Source organism: Phoca vitulina, unplaced genomic scaffold, assembly GCF_004348235.1.
Source record: "Phoca vitulina isolate PV1807 unplaced genomic scaffold, GSC_HSeal_1.0 scaffold24, whole genome shotgun sequence".
In the NCBI taxonomy this organism is placed as follows: domain Eukaryota; kingdom Metazoa; phylum Chordata; class Mammalia; order Carnivora; family Phocidae; genus Phoca; species Phoca vitulina.
Genome location: NW_022589727.1, coordinates 10,498,779 through 10,515,526, shown reverse-complemented (window position 1 = coordinate 10,515,526; position 16,748 = coordinate 10,498,779). Strand labels below are relative to the sequence as shown.

The 16,748-nt window shown below is 34.3% G+C and overlaps 1 protein-coding gene across 1 annotated transcript in view; it reads right to left on the bottom strand.

Annotated features, from left to right (window-relative positions):
• CCDC178 (coiled-coil domain containing 178) overlaps positions 1-16,748 on the bottom strand; it is a 414,615-nt gene that overhangs the window by 988 nt on the left and 396,879 nt on the right. The gene's annotated exons all lie outside the window — the stretch shown is intronic.

Here is a 16,748-nt window from a genome sequence, read left to right as displayed (position 1 = left end):
AGTGCTATTCATAGCCTCTACACCAAAGGCTAAATTGCTTTAATTACCCAAGAAGTAAAATAATCCCTTAAAAGGTCTGACTCTGGATGTCTCAATGCCATCATGAACACGTTTTCTAAATAGAGACACAAAGGTTATACTTAAGCAGGTATAAAACATTCTTATGGAAACTAAGTGAATTTGAACTGATTATTCCACCTTAGATATATGGTAAGATATATTGTGATATTTATTTTTTGGTGATATAAATATTTTTATACTTACTTACAAAAAGACATTTACAAAACCTTTTTCTTAAGTTCCTTAAGAGGAACATAACTATGAAAAGAATGGAGATTTTATGTAAGACATAAGGATGAAACATTGAAAATTCATCCAAATAAAGCTTAAAAAATATCTTGTGGCTGGATTCAGTCAAGCTGTATGATAAAAATGTCCTATGAAAATAGTGAAAGGTGACAGAAACACTTGTTAGAAATGAGAATATCATAGATATATAGAATATTGAACCACATCAATGGGCTAAAAATATATTTGTATTTTTTTATTGTGAAACATGGTCATGTTTTAGACTTTGTAAGAATCTGTCTTGATTATGGAGATAGCACATGGGAGTGATGAGTGACTAAACCTTGATCTTTGAAGTAAAAGACAGCACATAGGAAAAATTTGTACATAATTTGATTTTGTAACCAGCACTGATAACTTGGATGAATTGAGGTGCAAATAAGATCATGGTGGATGTGTTTACTATCCATGCTTTCCTACTTCAGACACTTGTCAGTAATCAAACTTCAGCTCTTTTATACCTGAGATGTGTGGGTCTGTATATGGAAACTGGATATTGTAATTCAATAGATAGCCAAATGGAGAAACAATGAATCTAAATCTTAATTTTGTATGATAAATCTAACGAGGCTAAGTCTTGCTTTAATAAATAGCTAATTACAATTGATATGTGATTTGCATAATAAAATGCCGGTTTGCATTCTGTTCATCTTAAATTAGCATACAATTACATTCCTGATATGTAGGAGTGTTTCTAAGGTGCTCAAATAGCCCATTTGCTTAAGATGGTAAATGTTTCTTTCATATTGTGTTTTCAGTATTGGTTAGGGAAGCAAAAATTTTTCCATGATGAAGATCAAATCCAATGTCAAACCAACCCCTGTATGAATTATTAAGAAGAGGGCCAATTTTGAGTTAATAAAATTTGAAATTGTAAGATTTATATTTCTGTGAGTGTTTGTATAAAGTTTTGCATATGGTCACATTTTCAAAGTTTCATTTTTATCAACTTTTTTTTTGCATCTTACAAACTTCATAATGCAGATATTATATCTAGTAATATTATTTGCTGATTGATATCAAAGGGAAAGATACTTTCTGTTCTTAAATTAAGATCCTATTTGTATATTAGTAACAGTTGTTATAATGAGCTATTTTAAATAATCCATTAAAATGTATATAGGACTGTAAAAAAAAAATCCAGTTTATCCCCTTTCAAACATTGATCAGAATGAAATCAGAATAAACTTTCTTTTCTAAAACCCTTTGAATTTGCTTTATGTAGAAAATGGTTTTCTGGAGTGTTCTTAGATACTTGGATGCTGTTGGTAGAAGTAGAAGGTGGTGGAACTTCTTAGCACCGTCAAAAGTAGTAGATGATAATATGGGTTTGAGGAACAGGGAATGACTGATATTTGAAGGGACAATGAAGGACATACCTCTCAGACCAAAAAGAACTTTTGCAGTTTAATGATTTCCTTTGTACCCTAAAAGACACTTACAAAGTTGCTTTAGAACTCACAGTCCCAAGGACAAGACAGAACTTAACTTTGCAGATCTATAATGTGACATGCAATTAATGCTCTATGAGCCGTTTGCCAGAAAAGAGTTCAATGGTCATCAGTTAAAATACTGTGATGATAATTTCAATTACTAGCTAATTTCTAGATTTGAGAATATACTTTATTTTTTAAAGTATGATTACAATCCTTTCTGAGTCCTCACATGAACTGAGAGTGAAAATCTTTGGCACTTGACTCTTTGATAGGAGCATTTTCACTGTAGGGAAACAAAAAGAGTAGGGAACAATTGAACAGGAAAACATGATTTTTCAGGAGTGTTGTTTGGAAAGGTAAGTCCATTTTTAAAAGGGGTATACTGGCAAATTAGTAAATAGCTCTCCTAATAATTTATTAGAGGCTTTATTACATTTCATTAAGAAGGAATCACTGAGGTCACTTTTTAAATGAAGCAGTCAAGTTGGCTTTCAAAGAAATCCAACACAAATAAATCTAAAAGGCATGCTATTTCATCTGCTTGATCCTTTAGACCAGAGTTGAACCAGCCTGCCTGAACAGCAATGGGATGCGCAGGACAGATGTCTGTAGAGGTACAGAAAGTTAGGTCAAGCTATAAGACTTGATATAATGTGAAAGGACACATTATATTGTGTCAGCTTTGTTTCTTAATTTTATGTTTTTGTTCTGCTTGGTGTGATCACATTGATGAATGAATTTACCCTAGAAAAAAGACAAACTTCCTAAAGGTAAGGACTGATTAACTTCTCTCCAAGAAACTAGCACAGTGACCTGAATATAGGTCCTTAATAAATTCTCATTGGCAGTGATAAGAGTTAATCCACATGAGGGGTGCCTGGGTGGCTCAGTCTGTTGAGTGTGGGACTCTTGATTTTGGCTCATGTCATGATGTCAGGGACATGACATCAAGCCCCAGGTTGGGCTCCACCCTCAGCGTGGAGTCTGCTTAGAACTCTCTCTCCCTCTCCCTCTGCCCCTAAGCCCACTCGCACGCACGGACACACATGTGCTTTGTCTTTCTAAAATAAATAAATAAATAAATAAACAAATAAATAAATAAATAAAATAAATCAATCTTAAAAAAAGAAAAGAATTAATCCATTTGAAACAGGAAGGTTCATGTTCCAATTTCTATTTCACCCAGTTGTGTACATAGATAGAAAATGGGGGATAATCAGTAGCCATGGTAATATTTTCTCCTAATGTAGTAAATGAGTTTGAAGTTCACAATTGTTTGAAAAGCCTTTTGCCCTGGAGTTTCTAAGAGTAAGTTGTTGGCATATTCAGTGAGAACACAAAGAAGAGAGTGATATGCCAGAGCCTTTCCCTCCCACATTTACTTCTTTTTGAATGTGTTGTCCTGGGATTCACTTTAGAACTAGCCAAGATGAGAAGTAGACACAGAGCTTGACAAACATACCACTTCCAGATCAATCTTCACAGCTCTCTAAGTGAGGTGTAATCACTGTAAATCTTTTTTTGCAGTTGATTTATATTGTATTTAAGGCAGAGAAGAAGCACATACAAGGCCAAAAGTGGAAAAGTAGCACACATTTTTCACGGAAAGTTTTTCCCCCATAAGTCAGAGCACAAGAGAGTATTAGGAAAAAAAAAATTACAAGGAACTAGTCACGCTCACGGACGTGATATGGGAGGATGTTAAGTCATCTGTGTTTTCTGTTTAAATGTATATATTTCAGTTGATTAAAAAAGCACATGGTGAATTGATCTTGCAGCTTATAAAAGCAATATTTCAGCTTCGGTGTTTTTTATTCTTTTTTTTAATCAAATTATCTCCCAAAGCATTTTGACTGAAGTTTATTAACAAGGCAATGCAACTATTAATGCTCTGCAGTGCACTCTTGCAAAGTGAAGTAAGAGACATGACTTTTCTTATGCATACTGATCATACCTTCTGAAGGTCTAAAAGAACTAAAGATTGCATAGCTGAGTGGTTTTGAAGAAAGAAAATTGTTACTTTTGTCTTTTTTTATGCAATGTTATTAGATTTTTGGCGGGGGAGCATTCATAAGAAACATTATATTTCTAGATTTTAACTGGTATTTCAAATATTATCAGATTTCCAAAAAAGTAAGTTAGAAGTTCAGAGAGACCAAAGCAGCTACAGGCCTTTATGCTGCGACAGAGGAGACTGGGAAAAGAACCATGAACCTTAGGTGGATAACTAGGCTGCGTTTCAGAAAATGTTGTGTAATGTAATTTATATTTACCAGGAAAATAGTCACATCTTTGGCAACACATCAAATGATAAAGAGAAAGTGATACTTTAATTTTGCATTTAACATAGTAATTTGAAAAGAGGATGACTAACCCTAAACCAATATATTCTGAGGGAGGAAAATTTTTCAAGACTTTTATTCTAGCCATTAATAAAAAAAAAAAGTCCATGTGACTCCTCCACTGAATGAATGATCAAGCTCTGTGATCTCGCTAGACTCCTCAAAAAAAAAAAAAAATCTATGGGTAATAATAGGCTCTGTTTTTCTTTTCAGGAAACAAAGGCTTGTCTACCTAGAATTCAGCATGAGAAGTAACCTCTCCCCAAATTATTCTGAAAATAAAATTGGATCCTACTTCATTTTTTTCTGTTCCCATATTTATTGCTAATTTAATTAGCATAAATTTAATCCTAGGTGTGCTTTCTTTCTCAGAGGACAATGTTTCTTCTGCAGAAAAACAAAATGTTCTGTGGTAAAAAATCTGGTAACCACTGAATATTCTACCCCACTCTTTCAAGAGTTATAAAGCACAATAGCATATTAAATAGTCTCAGATACGCTGAAATTAAAAAAAAAAAGGAGAACTGGCTTAGTGTTTTAATATCCAGCATTTCAGAAATTTATTGTCTACTTGATCTTTTACTTGGTAGCACCTCTTAAGATCCCAAAGGATGTATTGTGGAGAAACTGTATTGGTAAGAAGAAAATAAGTTAAAATGAGACCTGGTTCTTAGATTTCAACCCTTGCATGGACAATGTAAATTACCTTCCTCTTTCATTTATTCACTGAACACTCATTTTTATTTGTTATGTTTAAGGCATCCCCTTTTGGTACCATGGCAGATATTGTGGTCAGAAGTGGAAAAGTAGCACATTACCACCCCCTTCTCACCCCCCACCTATCCCTTAAGTTGGAGTGCAAAATACAGTTTGGCCTCAAGGGATGTGGAAATAACAGTTTATCACAACACGGAATGTGATATGGCCACAGATGAGCTATAGTTTTCAGGAGGGAAATGCCACTTCTAGTTGTGAATTCAGTGACATCTCACGAATGAGATGCCTTGTAAACTACACCTCGAAAGATGAACCAGAAGTCAGAAAAACATGGGATCTACTCAGGGAACACTGAATAAACAAACAAGTGTTTCTGGGGTACTAGATAAAAGTAAAGGGATAAATTCGATCTATATTACCGAAGGTCTTGAATGGTACAATTAATCATTCATTTCACTCATCATTCTGGACTCTGAATTTGTTTTGATTGTTCTAAAAATCTAAATACACAAATGGAAGAGAATTGGCATTGCCATATATGATGAGGGTTCTAAAGATGAGCCCAAAGCTGTTAGCAATAATTAGACAACACAGTGACTGGTAAATGGTTTGCTTATAATGTGTAAAATGGTTAATGGTCATGTTACTTAAAAATCTCATGAGTTCTCTGATGTATACTATGTGTGAATATGAACATAGTCTCAAAGTTTGAAACTTTGTCAATTAGTCTAATTTTAGATTGCTGACTAGATAAAGTTTGACTTGGAAAACAGGCTTATGTGAACAAACTTAGCTCTGCATTTTAATTTTGTTTCATAAGAATACTTACATTTTCCTGTATATTGTATTTGAATTTCAATAATTTTTAAACCAACGTATTTCAGCTCACTATGAACTTCTGCTCCAGTAAAAACATGATTTGGAGTCCATGTGGCATAAAGTTATGAAGCATTTCGGAGGCCTAACCAAATGAATATTTGCCAGGAAATGACCTAAATATGAAGGACCATGCATTTTAGAATTCTTACAAACTTGGATTTCTGTGTAGCAGATCCTGTAGTTTTGATATGTTTGTATATTGTTTTTACCATGTTGGTGCAGAGACATAACTGGTTATTCTACATTTTTGACTTGACATCCTACAGTGTGGAATTTTAAGAGCAAAAAAGCTTAGTTTAGGTTTCCTAGATATTAGTTTAGTTGGGTTTGATTTTAAATGAGCTTTAAATATTCTCTTAGTTTTTTACTCTTTTACACAGACTAAGCTTAAATTATCTTTCTCTTGTTTTATTTAAAAAGCTTTAGGAAACTCATCTCCTGTGCATAAAAGTAGCTTCATTCTGTGCCATTATGAACTACCTCTCTTTGTGTTAGACTTGATGATTAGAGTATCAACAAAAACCTCATAATATTGTGCACCACCTTGTTGTTTACATTCATTAGAAATCTCAGGGGCACCTGAGTGGCTCAGTCATTAAGCGTCTGCCTTCAGCTCAGGTCATGATCCCAGGGTCCTGGGATCGAGCCCCGCATCGGGCTCCCTGCTCCGCGGGAACCTGCTTCTCCCTCTCCCACTCCCCCTGCTTGTGTTCCCTCTCTCGCTGTGTCTCTCTCTGTCAAATAAATAAATAAAATCTTAAAAAAAAAAAGAAATCTCAGATAACCTATTTCCAGTGATCCTTCTGTACTGAGTGTCTTACTCATCAGAGCCTCTCAAAGAATCCTTTTGAGGAGGGTGAGCATGACACTGATGATGTGCTAACCTTGCAGGTGGATAGGTTTGGCTCCAAATGAGTTACAATCTCTAAAACTAGCCCTAAAACCAAAACAAAACTATTATGAATTTGGAATTTGCTATTATTTCAGCAAGCTTAAAATAAGGTATCCTTTTACATATACCATCTTTTCTTGAAATTCTCTTCACCCTGATTGCCCACAATGGAGTTAATTAATATATCCATTACCTTACAAATTTATCCTTTTTTGGGGGTGAAAACACGTGTGTTCTACTTTCTAGCAAATTTCAATTATGCAATACGATGTTATCAAATATAGTCATTATGTTGTACATTAAGTCCTCAGACCTTATTCATCTTACAGCTGAAAGCTTGTGCCCTTATACAAAGTTCTCCCATTTCCCCCACGCATACCCCAGCCACTGGCAAGCACTTTGAGTTCCATTTTTAAGTTTGTTTTTTGATTCTACATATAGATGATACCATGCAGTATTTGTCTTTCTCTGTCTGGCTTATTTCGCTCAGGACAACGCCCTCCAGGTTCATCGGTGGTGTTACAAATGGCAGGATTTCCCTCTTTTTAAAGAATGAATAATATTCCATTCCATACATATACTGCATTTTCTTTATCCATTCATCTGTCAGTGAACACTTAGGTTGTTTGCATACTTTGGCAATCGTGAATAATGCTACAACAAACATGGGAGTACAGATATCTCTGTGAGATAATGATTTCATTTCCTTTGGATATATACCCAGAAGTAGGATTGCTGGATCATAGAGGAGTTCTACTTTCAAATTCCTTTTTTCTTTTTATTAAAAAAAATTTTTTTTTAAGATTTTATTTATTTATTTGACAGAGACACAGCGAGAGAGGGAACACAAGCAGGGGGAGCGTGAGAGGGAGAAGCAGGCTTCCCACAGAGCAGGGAGTCCGATGTGGGGCTCGATCCCAGGACCCTGGGATCATGACCTGAGCTGAAGGCAGACGCTTAACGACTGAGCCACCCAGGCACCCCTCTACTTTTAAACTCTTGAGGAACCTCCATACTGTCTTCCATAATGGCTGTACCAGTTTACATTCCCATAAACACTGTATAAGGATTCTCTTCTCTACACCCTCCTCAGCATTTGTTATCTCTTATCTTTGATGACTGATATCCTAAGAGGTGTGAAGTGATATATTGTGGTTTTGATTTGCTTTTCCCTAATGATTAGTGATACTGAGCACCTTTTCATGTACCTGTTGGATAATTGTATTGGAAAAATACCTATTCAGGTCCTTTGCCCATTTTTAATCAGGTTATTTGCTTGTTTTTTTGCTATTGAGTTATATGAGTGCCTTGTATATTTTAGATATTAACCCCTTATTGGATATGTGTGGTTTGCAAATATTTTCTCCCATCCTACAGTCTGCCTTTAATTTTGTTGATGGCTTGTTTTTCTGGGCAGAAGCTTTTTAGTTTGATGTAGTCCCATTTGTTTGTTTTTGCTTTTGAGGTAAGATTTAAAAAAAATTATTGCCACGACCAATGTCAAGGAGCTCATCCCTTGTGTTTTCTTCTAGGAATTTTATGGTTTCTGGTCTTACATTCAAGTGTTAATCCATTTTGAGTTTTTTCTTTTTGTGTGTGTGTGAAATAAGATAGGAGTCCAACTTCATTCTTTCACATGTGGCCATACAGTTTTCCCAACACTACTAAAGAAACTATCCTTTCCCATTGTATATTCTCAGTTCTTTTGTCAAAAATTAATTAACCATATATGCATGAGTGTATTTCTGGGCTCTTAATTCTGTTCCATTGATCTATGGGTTTGTTTTTATACCACACTGTCTTGATTATGGTAATCTTTTGATATTTTTGTAACAGTTTGAAATCAGAAAGTGTGATGCTTCCAGTTTTATTCTTCTTTCATATGGTTGCTTTGGCTATTTGTGGTCTTTTGTGGTTCTATGTGCATTTTAGGATAGTTTTTTCTATTTCTGTGAAAAATTACATTGGAATTTTTACAGAAATTGCATTAAATCATCACTGCATTAGATCATTTTTGGATAGTATGGGTAATTAAACAAGAATAACTCTTCCAATCAACGAACATGAAATATCTTTCCATTTATTCGTGTCTTCTTTAATTTCTTTCATCGATGTTTATAATTCCCAGTGTACAGATCTTTGGTCCTTGGAAAATTTATTTCTAAGTATTTTATTCTTTTTAGTGCTATTGTAAATGGGATTTTCTCATTTTCTCTTTCTGATAGTTCATTGTTAGTGTATAGAAACACAGCTGATTTTTGTATATTGATTCTGTATCCTGCAACTTTATTTAATTTGTTTTAGGTCTAAGGGATTTTTTTTTTTTTTTTGGTGGAGTCTTTAGGATTTTCTATATATAAGATCATATCATCTGCAAACAGAAAATTTTACTTCTTCCTTTCTGATTTTTATGCTTTTTTTTTTTTTTTTTTTAAAGATTTTATTTATTTATTTGACAGAGAGAGAGAACACAAGTAGGCAGAGTGGCAGGCAGAGAGAGAAGGAGAAGCAGGCTCCCCGCCGAGCAGGGAGCCCGATGCGGGGCTCGATCCCAGGACCCTGGGATCATGACCTGAGCCGAAGGCAGACGCTTAACCGACTGAGCCACCCAGGCGCCCCATGATTTTTATGCCTTTTATCTCTCTTGTCTCATTGCTGTGACTAGGTCTTCCAGCCCTATGTTGAATAAAAGTGGTGAGAGTGGGCATCCTTGTAATGTTCCTGATGGTAAGGGAAAAGTTTTCAGCTTTTCACTATTGAGTATGACATTGGCCTTTATTGTGTTGGAGTACATTTGATCTATACTTAATTTGTTGAGCGTTTTTTTTTATTATAAAAGGATGCTGAATATTGTCATATGCTTTCTCTGCATCTATTGAGAAAACAATATGATTTTTATCTTTAATTTTGTTAATGTGGTACATCATGTTTATGGATTTGTGTGTGTTGAACCGTGCTTACATCTCAGGAATAAATCCCACTTGATTATGGGGGATGATCCTTTTAATGTAGTGTTGAATTCAGTTTGCTAACATTTTGTTGAGAATTTTGTATCTATATTCATTACTGGTATTGACCTGCAATTTTTTTTTCTTGTGCTGTCCTTGTCTGGCTTTGGTATCAGGGTAATGCTGGCCTTGTACCATAAGTTTGGAAGCACTGCTTCCTCTTCAATTTTTTGGAAGAGTTCGAGAAGGATTGGTATAGATTCTTCTTTAAATGTTTGGTACGATTCACCTAAAATCATCTGGTCCTGGAATTTTCTTTGTTGGGAGATTTTTGATTACTGCTTCAATCTCCTTATTAGTAATTAGTCTGTTCAGATTTTCTATTTTTTTATGATCAGTTTTGGTGGGTTGTGTTTCTAGAATTTATCCATTTTTTGTAGGTTATCGAATTTATTGGCATATAATCATTCATAGTAGATTTCTATGACCCTTTGTATGTCTACGGTGTCAGTTGTAATGTATCCTTTTTCATTTTTAATTTTGTGTCCTCTCTCTTTTTTTCTTGGTAAGCCTAGCAGAAGAGTTGTCTATTTTATCTTTTCAAAAAAATAGCTCAGTTTCACTGATCTTTTCTATTGTCTTTCTAGTCTCTATTTCATTTATTTCTGCTCTGATCTTTGTTTATTTCTACTAACTTTAGACTTAGTTTGTTCTTTTTCTAGTTCCTTAAGGCATAAAGTTAAATTCAAGATCTTTCTTTTTTCTTACTGTAGGCATTTATTGCTATTAACTTCCTTCTTAGAACTGCTTTTGCTGCTTCCATTAGTTTTGGTATGTGTGTTTCCCTTTTCATTTGTCTCAAGGTATTTTTCTGATATCCCCTTTGATTTCCTCTTCAATCCATTGATCATTCAGGGATGTGTTATTTAATTTCTATATGTGAATATGTTAGTTTTCTTCTTGTAGTTGATTTCTAGTTTCATAACATGTGGTGGGAAAAAATGCTTGCTATGATTTCAATCTTATTAAATTTTTTAAGACTTTTTTGTGGCCTAATATATAACATATTCTGCGGAATGTTCCTTGTGCCCTTGAGAAGAGTGTGTATTCTGCTGCCATTGGATGGAATGTTCTATATATGTCAGTCAGGTCCATCTGGTGTTAAGATGTATTTAAGTCTAATGTTTCCTTATTGATTTTCTTTCTGGATAATCTACCAATTTGCTCTTTTCCAGAAATGTTTCTGTATACTAACCCTTAAATTATTTATGGATTACATGCTCTTTGAGGGTATAAATTTTATCTGTTCATCTTTACATCTTAGAACCTGGCCCACTGCTTGGTCTGTTATAGATACTTGTTGAATTGAGTTCTGATTGTTACTATCAAACATAACAGATTTTTGAATCTTGGTTTTTTGATCATTAGTGTCTTTCTTACCTCTGTCTATTATAATGTGTCCATGGGAAGGAAAAGGAAGAGGATGTTTAGGGTAAGTCCTTAGAGGTGAAGAGTACGTGAAAAGCCTGTGTTCTGGACCAAGAAAAAGAGAGACAAAATGAGGAGGTGAGGAGTCTGATGTCCTCTAGATTGTCATCCTCTCAAAGGGAGTAAATAGTTGAAATAACCAGATGGAGTAACATAAGAAAAATGCTATTCTTCTTTGAGTGTAACCTAGTGGAGACATAAGGAAAAAGGTCCTTATAGGGCTATATACAACCAGTATCATAATAATAAGGTAGCTATGATCAGGAATTGCTACGTCTGGGTAAATACCTAGCAGTAGAACAGCTAGATGTTATGGCAGTCAGATCTTTAATTCTTTAAGAGATTGACAAAATATTTTCTAAAGTGATTGTACCATTTTACCTTTCCACCAGTAGTGTATGAAAATTCCAGTTTCTCACCACCCCTGCCAACACATAACATGATCAACTTGAAAACTGTAGCAATTCTAATAAGTGTGTAGTGGTATCTTGTGGTTTTGCCTTTCATGAATAACTAATGCTGTCGAGCACCTTTTCATTGCTTATATACCATTTGCATATCTTTTTAGGTGCATTGCCCATTCAAATATTTTGCCCATTTTTTGTTGGGATATTTATATATCTAATATAGAGTTTGGAGATTTTTTTCAATGTGTATTCTGGGTACAATTTATTAAATATATACTTTACAAACATTTTCTTCCAGTATGTGGCTTGTATTTTGATTTTCTTAATAGTGTCTTTAGAAGAGCAGAAGTTTTACATTTTGATGAAGTCCAGTCTATCTTTTTTTTTCTTGTGCGTTTGGTGCTATGCCTAAGAAATATTTGTCCATTCTAACTTCACAAAGATTTTTTTCCTATGCTTTCTTCTCAAAGTTTTGTGGTTTTAGGTTCTACATTTCGATTTATGATACATTTGCATTAATTTCTGCATAGGGTCCACAGTAAGGGTCAAAATTCATTTATCTGAATATACATATGTTGAAAAGACTATGTTGAATTGTTTTAGTAACTTTGTAAAAAAACAGTTGTCAGTAGATGTAGGTCTGTTTCTATACTCCTTGTTCAGTTCCATTGATTTATTGATATATCTTGATCCAATGCCATATTATTTTGATTACTATATCTTTAACTGTATTCTTCCTTTACAAAGTTGTTTTAGCTATTCTATGTCCTTTGCATTTTCTTGTGGATTTTTAAAATATGCTTGTTAATTGCTTTCAAATGATTGGTATTGTGTGGAATCTTTAGATCAATTTGGGTAAAAAATGATATCTTAACAATATTGAGTCTTCTGATCCAAAAACAAGGTACATCATTTTCTTTATTCAGGACTTCCTTAATTTCTTTAAGTAATGTTTTGTAGTTTTCAGTATACAGGTCCTGCAAGTATTTCATATTTTTATGATATTGTATAGGCAATTTTTTCTTAACTTCAATATACAATAATTGATAGTATATAGAAATATTTTGCATATTAGTGTTGTTATTATGTAAACTTGCTAAGTTTACTTATTAGCTTCTTTATTGATTTCATTGGATTTTCTACACAGATGATAATATTGTGTGCCGATTAAGACAATTTTACTTCTTTTCCAATCTGTATCTTTTTTTTCTTTCATTATTACATTGGTTGGAACCTCTAAGACAATGTTGAATATGTCTTCAAGTGAGTTACTTCACATGTAGTACAAAGTCATATAATATATTTCTTCTCTCTTGGCTTTCATGCTAATGTGGTCATACATTCTAGTTATAGATATTTAGAAACTATGTACTGTATTGCTATACATTGTTTGCTTAAACAGTCACTTGTCATTTACAAATGTTTTAAAAATATGAAAAAAATCTCATATGTTCCCTCAGGTAGTTACTATTTCTGGAAATGTTCCTTTGAATAGTTTCCTATTTTCACCTGGTGTCATTTTTCCTCTGCCCAAAGAACTTCCTCTAACATCTCTTATAGTGCAAGTCTGCTGGTGATGACTTTTTCAACTTCTGTATGTCTGAAAAAGTATTTACTTTGGACTCTTTTAAAAGACATAACTGTTTATAAAATTCATTTCACCTTACTGAGTGTTAGTTATCCTGTGCCTCACCTTGTTGGCTTTCCCAGGCCACATTACTTCAAAATATGTTACTCCACTGTCTTCTTCTTTTTTTTTTTAAAGATTTTATTTATTTATTTGACAGAGAGAGACACAGTGAGAGAGGGAACACAAGCAGGGGGAGTGGGAGAGGGAGAAGCAGGCTCTCCACGGAGCAGGGAGCCCGATGCAGGGCTCTATCCCAGGACCCTGGGATCAGGACTTGAGCCGAAGGCAGACGCTTAACGACTGAGCCACCCAGGCGCCCCACTCCACTGTCTTTTGATTTCAATCTGTTGTCAACCTTAGTTTTGTTCCTTTGTATGTAACACGTTTTTTCAATGTCTGGCTGGTTTTAAGATTTTCTCTTTATTACTGGTTTTGTGCAATTCGATTATGATATGTGCTCGTGTAGTTTTTTGTATTTCTTGAGGTTGTGGTCTTTTGAGATTCTTGTACATTTTTTGTGTACAGTTTGCACTAAATTTGGAAAAAAATCAGCCATCATTTCTTTGAATATTTTTTCTGTTCTCTTCTCTTTCTCCTGTCCTTCAGGGAATCACATGTGACATATATTAGGCTGCTTGAAGACATCTCATAGCTTACTGAAACTCTTTTCACTTTAAAAATTATTTTTCTTTGTCTTTCATTTTGGATAGTTTCTATTTCTTTGAATAAACATTCACTAATTTTTTTTTTTATGAAATATCAAATCCATCATTAATACTATCCTATGCATTTCTCTTCTCGGGCATTGTAGTTTTTGTCTCTAGATTTCTATTTTGTGTCCTTCAATGCCTCTACATAATTTATTAACATATGGAAAACAGTTGTAATAATTGCTTAATGTACTTGTCTGCTAATTCTAACCTCTGTGGCAGTTCCATGTCAGTTTCAACTGGCTGATTTTTCTCATTATTGGTTGTATTTTTTTGCTTTTTTACATGCCTTGTGATGTTTTATTGGATGTTATACATTGTGAATTTTACCTTCTTTGGTGCTCGGTATTTTTATATTCCTATAAATAGTCTTGAGATTTGTTCTGGGTTACAGTTAAGTTACTTGGAAACCAGTCTGATCCTTTTGAGTATTGCTTTCAAGATCTGTTAGGTAGAACCAGAGCTATGTTGGTCTATATTTAATTAATCCCCTATTGAGACAAGACTTTTCTGAGTCTACAAATTACGAGGTTTTTCATTCTGTCTTGTAGGAACATGTCTTGTGTAACAACCAGATACTATTGTAACTTTTCTTGGCCTAAGGTAGTTTTCTTATAAGCATATAATGCTCAACTATTCAAGGGGAAATCTGCAAATTTCTAGGGTTCTCTGTAGGATACTCTCTCCTGTGTACTATAGCTGCCTTGATCTCCTTGAACTCTGAACTCCCCATTCACTCAACTCTTGGAGTCTACAGAAGTCTGCCTCTACTTCCCCCACCACCAGCTTATACTATGGCCTATAAATTCTCTCAGGGTAGTAAGCTGAAACAATTTATAGTCTTTCTGAATCACTATCCTTCACTGCTTGATTTGTCAAATGCCTTGAAAACTGTTGTTCCATATATTTTGTTTGGCATTTGGCTGTTTTAGGCAAAAGGGTAAATATGACCCCTGCAACTTTATTTTGGCTGTAAGGAGAAGTATCATTTGATTTCATGTATTTTGATAATTTCTTCCAGTTTCCAACCATAAACAATTACCCCAAGAAACTGAGTGATAAGAATGTGTGTGACTCCATTGTGGGATCCCCTTACAACCTTGGCTGGTAGAGTTTAGAAATGTGATCAATTTAATAGGTAAGCTTAAAGCTAAGAAAAATTTTCTATTAGTAATTCTAGGAAGTTTTTGGATATATATACCACTTCAATGGAGGAACATTAAAGAAGAAAAAGTTAATCTATAATACTGAAGCATATTTGTGGTCAATGCAGAGTTTTAGACTTGTATACCTGATACCTGTTCCTATGGTATAGGTGAATACCTTCCCCATAATTTCAATTACCAGTAATATCCTTATGAATCCTAAAATGTTCTTTTTAGCCCAGGGGTCTTCCTAAGCTCAAGACTCATCACCTTACTATACATGTCTTTAGAATCTCCATTATCTAAATGAGCCTCAATTCTCTTTAATTTCAAACTTGAAATCAATCTAACATCCTTCCTTTGCTTCTGAATGACTTATTATGATGTTCTTATGCCTTTATGGATTTGTACATGATTTTACATTCAATTAGGATAATTTTTCTATTGTCGGTTCCCTACAAAATGCTTCCTTGTACCCAGGTGTCCATAGACATTTTGGGGTATACATTGGTTTAATTAATCATAAATAGTCTCATGCTTTTCTCAAAACTATGAATTCCTGGTGTGCTTATGCCCCCATTGTCCCCTCTAGCTATAATGTACTGAATTGATTCTATTTGGGGGTCATTTCACCTTACTGAGTGTGTTATCCTGTGCCTCACCTTGTCAACTCAGCCACAAAATTTATCTCTTTTCCTTAATTTCCACAATAAAGACCAAACTGAAGGTTTTATGTATGGTAGTAGAAATTACTAGGGGCTTAGAGAAGGTGGGTAGTGGTGGATTACATCATTACAATACAGAATACTAATTAAACATCTTTGTTCCTGACTATACCTTAGTTATTTCTGCCAACCTGAGCTCTGGCCTTCCATCATATCAGCCCTTGAGGAATTCTTTACTATTCCTTGCACACAACAATTAAGTGACAAATTATGAAAGTTTCGCTTATTTTATCTTCTTGCACACCCTACCTCAAGTTGCCTATCAAGATGTTTTTCTAACAGTTTAGCCATTGTTGATAATGCTGCTATAAACATTGGGGTGTGTGCACCCCTTTGAATCTGTATTTTTGTATCCTTTGGGTAAATACCTAGCAGTGCAATTGCTGGATCATAGGGTAGTTCTATTTTTAACTTTTTGAGGAACCTCCATACTGTTCTCAAGAGTGGTTGCACCAGTTTGCATTCCCACCGACAGTGTAAGAGGGTTCCCCTTTCTCCACATCCTCGCCAACACCTGTTGTTTCTTGTGTTGTTTCTTTTAGCCATTCTGACAGGTAGGAGGTGGTATCTCATCATGGTTTTGATTTGCTTTTCCCTGATAATGAGTTATGTTGAGAACCTTTTCATGTGTCTGTTAGTCATCTGGATGTTTTCTTTGGAAAAATGTCTGTCCATATCTTCTGCCCATTTCTTAACTGGATTATTTGTTTTGGGGTGTTGAGTTTGATAAGTTCTTTATAGATTTTGGATACTAACCCTTTATCAGATATATCTAATAAAAATGTTTTTCTAAAAAAAAAATAAAAAATTTTCTGCTTAGAGAAATTTGGTAGTCTCTTATGCTAATTTTTCCTCTGTTTAAATTCTGAATATGGGAAAGGAGAAATGTGTATTTAAAATCATTAAAATTTCTAAGTTATTGTTGATATTATGATGAAAAAATATGACACGTTATTCATTACCAAAAGAGGTTGAGGGAAATCAAAAGTACTTGAATATACCTGAATTTCACAGCTGAAAATAATTTATTTAATTTATTTATAACTTTTGTCTTAGAAAACTGTTTTCTTGGAAAGGGCAA